The sequence below is a fragment of the Salvelinus sp. IW2-2015 genome, unplaced genomic scaffold (genome assembly GCF_002910315.2).
Source record: "Salvelinus sp. IW2-2015 unplaced genomic scaffold, ASM291031v2 Un_scaffold2356, whole genome shotgun sequence".
Lineage (NCBI taxonomy): Eukaryota > Metazoa > Chordata > Actinopteri > Salmoniformes > Salmonidae > Salvelinus > Salvelinus sp. IW2-2015.
This window is the reverse complement of record NW_019943681.1, coordinates 65,373-71,902: the sequence shown is the minus strand read 5'-3', so window position 1 is coordinate 71,902 and position 6,530 is coordinate 65,373.

Sequence of the window (6,530 nt, the reverse complement as noted above, 5' to 3'; positions counted from 1 at the left end):
GAAGCATACTCAGAGGTCCTGGAGTGGCCTAGCCAGTCTCCAGACCTGAACCCAATAATAAAAAGTCTTTGGAGGGAGCTCGAAAGTCCGTATTGCCCAGCGACAAGCCCCGAACAACCTGAAGGATCTGGGGAGGTCTGTATGAAGGAGTGGGCCAAAATCCCTAGCTGCAGTGTGTGCAACCCTGGTCAAATACAGGAAACATTATGACTTCTTTAATTTGCAAACAAAGGTTTCCTGTCCAATATTAAGTTCTGCTATTTCTGATGTATTCAAATATTTATTCACGCAATTAAAAATGTAATTAATTACTACTTAAAATCAAATACAATTGGATTTTCTGGATTTTTTGTTTTAGGATCCGTCTCTCACAGTTTAGGAGTGCTACCCTGATTGATAAAAATTACAGACCTGCAAAAACCTGCAAAAACCTGCAAAAATCGGCAGTGTAATCTCAAAATACTTGTTCTCCCCACTGTTATATATTGTTTTTTTTTTGAAAGCAGAGGATAACGCACCTCTTCAGTGGCAACTACGGGAGCATTACCATCTTCACCACTTAAATTACTCCACTTAGCAAGGAGCTTCCATTCGCAATGCTACGTGGCTAAGTTTTGTTTAAGTGAGTTGCATCCATTTTTAGTATGTGGGGTTGTAATCAGCAACTTTGCATTTACTAGCTCTTGACCTACCAAACATCCCACACAGCCACACCTGGTACCCGGATATAAAAATGTTATAAATACACAGCACACATTACTGATAACAAACAAATCCCAAACACATTTACCGATAACCAAATAAATACACAGACACATTACTGATAAACAAACGAAATCCCCAACACACCATTACCGATAACAACAAATCCACAAAACACATTACCGATAACAAAACAAATCCACAAAACACATTACTAAACAAAACAAATCCACAAAACACATTTACTGATAATAAACAAATCCACAACACGATTAACCGATAAAAACCATGTTATGCTGGTGAATGAGGACCACAAAGCGACTTAATAGAAAACAGAGTCTTTATTCGCAGTCTTTAACAAACAATGATACTCCTGGATATTATCCTAGGTAAATCCAAAACAGGAAACTGAAATCCTCTCGTCAGTAGAGAGGAACGACTGGAGACGCCGACCACAGACTGCAGGGTCGCTTTCAGGAAGGCACAGGCCGTAGCTGACATAGACACCTGCTCACACGCAGCATCTGAAGAAGGCAAAAACACGACAGGGGGAACAAGGACACAGAACAGCCAAACATCAAACAAGAATCCGACAAGGACAGAAGCGGAAAACAGAGGGGAGAAATAGGGACTCTAATCAGAGGGCAAAATAGGGGACAGTCGTAAAGAAGTAATGATGAGTTTAGGAGAAGTGAGAAACAGCTGGGAGCAGGAACGGAACGATAGAGAGAGAGAGCCGAGAGAGGGAGAGGGAGGGGAGACGAGAGAGATAGAAAGAGGGAAAGAACCTAATAGACCAGCAGAGGGAAGCACAGGGACAAGACATGATGATCAAAGACAAAACATGACAGTCGACCGCCCCACTCACCGAGCGCCTCCTGCGCACTCGAGGAGGAACCCTGGCGGCAACCAAGGAAATCATTCAATCAACGAAACGGTCCAGCACGTCCCGAATGGCAACCTCAACTCCTCTTCTCTCAGGGACCGATAACCCTCCCAACTCCACTAAGTACTGGTGACCACGTTCCCCGAGAAACGCACGTCATGAATCTTCCGTAACCTTGATAAATACGGTGCGCCCTCGACAAGGACGGGGCGGGGGAGGGAAGACGAACGGTGGCGCGAGAAAAGGCTTGACCCACAGAGAACATGGAAGACAGGTGTTGACGCGACGAGATGGCGCGGAAGAAGCAGTCGCAACTAGCGACAGGATGTGTGACGACCTGAGAGGACACGGAACGGACCAATTGAACCGCGGAGTCAACTTGCGAGAAGGCTGTCGTAAGCGGAAGGTTACGAGTGGAAAGCCACACTCTCTTGACCGCGGACAATACCTAGGACTCTTAATTCCTAGTTTACTTGGCGGCTCTCACAGTTCTGCGCCCTGTAACGGCAAAGTGAAGACTGACCCTCCTCCAGGTGCGGCTCACAACGTTGGACAAAAAGCCTGAGCGGAAGGGAACGCTGGACTCAGGCGCAGCTGGGAGCGAGAACAGCAGGGCTTACGTCCCAACGGACTACTCTGAAAACTGCAGAGAAACCTGACTTACGCAGCCCTAATCGCCGGTAGCATGGACGAAGGATAGCCGAGATGTGTGTGTGAGGTTCAGCCTTCAGTGGACGCTTTCTGCCCTAAGGACGCAGGGTTTCGAAACGAAAGCTGCGTCAATATGCGACCAATCGATTGATTGGCCCTTTCTGCCTTAACCGTTAGATCTGGGGGATGAAACCCGGAAGAGAGACTACGAGGAAGCACCAATCAAACACAGAATCCTCCTCCAAAACCTGTTGACGTGGAATTGCGGGCCTCTGTCTGAAACGAGCGTCTAACGGGAGGCCATGAAATCTGGAACACACATTCTCAATTGATGATTTGTTGCCGTCTCCTTATAGCGGAAGGCAAGCTTAGCGAGGGGAATGAAATGTTGCGCTTAGAGAACCTAATCGATAACCGCTAAGAATCACAGTCTTCCCGCAGACGCAAGGCAGAACCGGTAATTAACAGTCTAAGGCGATGTGAGCACATGGTCGGAGAAGGAAATGGGAAGCGGTCTGAGACGACCGGCAGGAGGCAGAGTTACCCTTGACTTAGTCTTGCCGCGCAGTCCGAAAACAAGCAGGCCACGAAACGGCGCGTGTCCGCTCCTGAGTTAAGCCACCAAAACGCTGGCGGAATAGAAGCAAGCGTACCCGAACGCCGGGGTGGCCAACTAACCTTTGGACAGAAGTGACCCACTTGAAGAACATGGCCAGACGAGTAGAGACAGGAACGAAACAGAGGTTTACTAGGACAAGCGCGCGAGCGACGCATGGTTGAGTGATGTCTGATTTACCTTTGGTCTCGATCAATGTCCCCATGAGATCCATCCGTCAACCGCAAACACGCCTCTTCAGGGAGAATCCCCTCTTTGGGTCGTCAAGGTAGAGCCACAGTGTAAAAATCTAAAGGAGGTAATCGCCTTGGGTGTGGGAGGATAGTGGGCAGTCAGGGCAGTTGGTTCTTAATTTCCGGGGCGATAGGAAAGTTCAGCAAAGCTCGTAAACGATTTCGTTTCCGCGAAAAAAACGTGAGCCCAACGAGGCTTGTACGTAGCATTAAGTCGTATATGGCAGAACGGAGTTTACTCTAAGGTTCTTATGTGTCAGTCCAACGACAAAAGGGACGGGGTCGCCCCCTCCAACCCACTGTCATCGCTTTATGGCCTAAGCGGATGGCATTAGAAATTCGCGGTTACCCAACATTCATAGTTTGCGTTCCATGATTGGCGACAGGCGATGAGAAAAGTCAAGAACGCAGCATGGACCATTATCGTCAGAATGGAAGCGCTGAGACAGAATGGCTCTTATTAGCGTCAACCTCGACAAATGTAGTTGGAGTGAGATAACAAGATATGGCGGGATTGTAATTCGCTTCTTGGGAGATCAAAAGCTCCTGGGCGGAACCGGACCACTTAAAGCAAAGTCTTGACTGTGGTCTATATGAGAGGGGCAGCCACTTCGGAACCGAAATTACGAATGAAACGCGATGAAATAGCGAAACCGGGGGGGAGACAAGCGCTATACGTATGTGTGACCTTAGGAACGGGCCAATCGCTGACGCGCTGGACCTTAGCGGGATCCAATCTGACATGCCATTCAGCGGACAATAACAGAACCGAGAACATTGGGCAGAGGAGACATTGAAAGCGCGCACTTCTAGCCCTTATGACTTTCTCTAAAAGAGCGCTGGGAGTACACGCTCGAACGTGATTCTGAACATTATATGAGCTGACGGTTGAAAAAACAGGATATCGTCAAGTTGTAATAGATGTTTCAGCACTGCTCTCAGTAGCAGTCATTAACTATTATGCCTGAAAGACTTCAGTGGGCATTAGCGAGATCGCAACGGAGAACCGGTATTTCAAACTGCTGCCTCAATTTTGTACATACGCCGTATTTCCACTCGTCCCCTCTCTCTCGATGGTACGATGGTGGTAGCTTTACGCGAAGTTACGGAGCCACTCCTTAGTTGCCCTGGCTGTGTGTTTCGGGTCGTTGTCATGCTGGAAGACCCAGCCACGACCCATCTTCAATGCTCTTACTGAGGGAAGGAGGTTGTTGGCCAAGATCTCGTGATACATGGCCCCATCCATCCTCCCCTCAATACGGTGCAGTCGTCCTGTCCCCTTTGCAGAAAAGCATCCCCAAAGAATGATGTTTCCACCTCCATGCTTCACGGTTGGGATGGTGTCGGCAAAAAATCGGCAGTGTATCAAATACTTGTTCTCCCCACTGTATGTATTTCACCTTTATTTGACCAGGTAGGCCAGTTGAGAACAAGTTCTCATTTAGGTAGACCAAGATAAAGCATAGCAGTGCGACAAAAACAACAACACAGAGTTACACATAAACAAACATACAAGTCAATAACACAATAGAAAATGTATGTGATCTATATACAGTGTGTGTAAATGTAGAAGAGTAMGAAGGTAGGCAACAAATAGGCCATACAGAGAAACAACAAGGTGGAGTTGGTGTTCTCGACGTGTTCCCTCATTTAGAGAAAGACCCTAATCCAGTCAATTTTAGGTCTGTGCATCCGCTGATGTAAGAAGGGCTATAGAAATACATTTGATTTGATTTGATTTGCATGTTCACTGAACTATGGGAAGGGAAAGGGTCCAGGAACAGATGGAACGGAGCACAAAGGTTTTTAGGGGGAATCACATGGTGTCTGTATGTCCTACATGAAATATTCATCTCCTAAAGTCGATTCTAAAGAATATATTTTTTCTCTTTTTGATGCATGCCTGTTCTACATCATGTTTTTCTATCTGCGTGTTCTGTAGCATTGCACCCCACTGACTCCTAGCACGTCTGTCTCGACAGTGTGTGTGTAGGCTTTTAAACCTCCCTCTCCTGTCATCTCTGGGGTCTTAGCATGGAGGGACACACGTAATCATGTGATTTAATGGTTTGAAAAATACAATGTTAGGACAGACGCTGGCACTCGAGTCAGCTGAGGAGAGCACAGACACACCGGTATATCTCCAAACTCTGTTTTCCCCTGTCTCTCTCCCTATGTCTCCAAACCCTGTTTTCCCCTGTCTCTCTCCCTATGTCTCCAAACCCTGTTTTGGGAGAAAGCCAAGGGTTTGGAGACATAGGGAGAGAGATGGAGGAAAGACAGGGTTTGGAGACATAGGGAAGAGATGGAGGAAAACAGGGTTTGGAGACATAGGGAGAGAGACAGGGGGAAACAGGTTTGGAGACATAGGGAAAGAGACAGGGGAAAACAGGGTTTGGAGACATAGGGAGAGAGACAGGGGAAAACAGGGTTTGGAGACATAGGGAGAGAGATGGAGGAAGACAGGGTTTGGAGACATAGGGAGAGAGACATGGGAAAACAGGGTTTTGGAGACATAGGGAGAGAGATGGAGGAAAACAGGGTTTGGAGACATAGGAGAGAGATGGAGGGAAACAGGGTTTGGAGACATAGGGAGAGAGATGGAGGAAAACAGGGTTTGGAGACATAGGAAGAGAGACAGGGGAAACAGGGTTTGGAGACATAGGGAGAGAGAACAGGGGGAAACAGGGTTTGGAGACATAGGGAGAAAGAATGGAGGAAGACAGGGTTTGGAGCATAGGGAGAGAGACAGGGGGAAACAGGGTTTGGAGACATAGGGAGAGAGACAGGGGAAAACAGTTTGGAGACATATGGGGAGAGACAGGGGAAAACAGGGTTTGGAGACATAGGGGAGAGACAGGGGAAACAGGGTTTGGAGACATAGGGAGAGAGACAGGGGGAAACAGGGTTTGGAGACATAGGGAGAGAGAACAGGGGGAAACAGGTTTGGAGACATAGGGAGAGAGACAGGGGGAACAGGGTTTGGAGACATAGGGAGAGAGACAGGGGGAAACAGGGTTTGGAGACATAGGGAGAGAGACAGGGGGAAACAGGGTTTGGAGACATGGGGAGAGAGTCAGGGGGAAACAGGGTTTGGAGCATATGGGAGAGAGGACAGGGGGAAACAGGGTTTGGAGAACATAGGGAGAGAGACAGGGGGAAACAGAGTTTGGAGACATAGGGAGAGAGATGGAGGAAAACAGGGTTTGGAGACATAGGGAGAGAGACAGGGGGAAACAGGGTTTGGAGACATAGGGAGAGAGACAGCGGAAAACAGGGTTTGGAACATAGGGAGAGAGACAGGGGGAAAACAGGGTTTGGAGACATAGGGAGAGAGACAGGGGAAAACAGGGTTTGGAGACATAGGGAGAGAGACAGGGGGAAACAGGGTTTTGGAGCACTAAGGGGGAGAGAATGGAGGAAGAACAGGGTTTGGAAGACA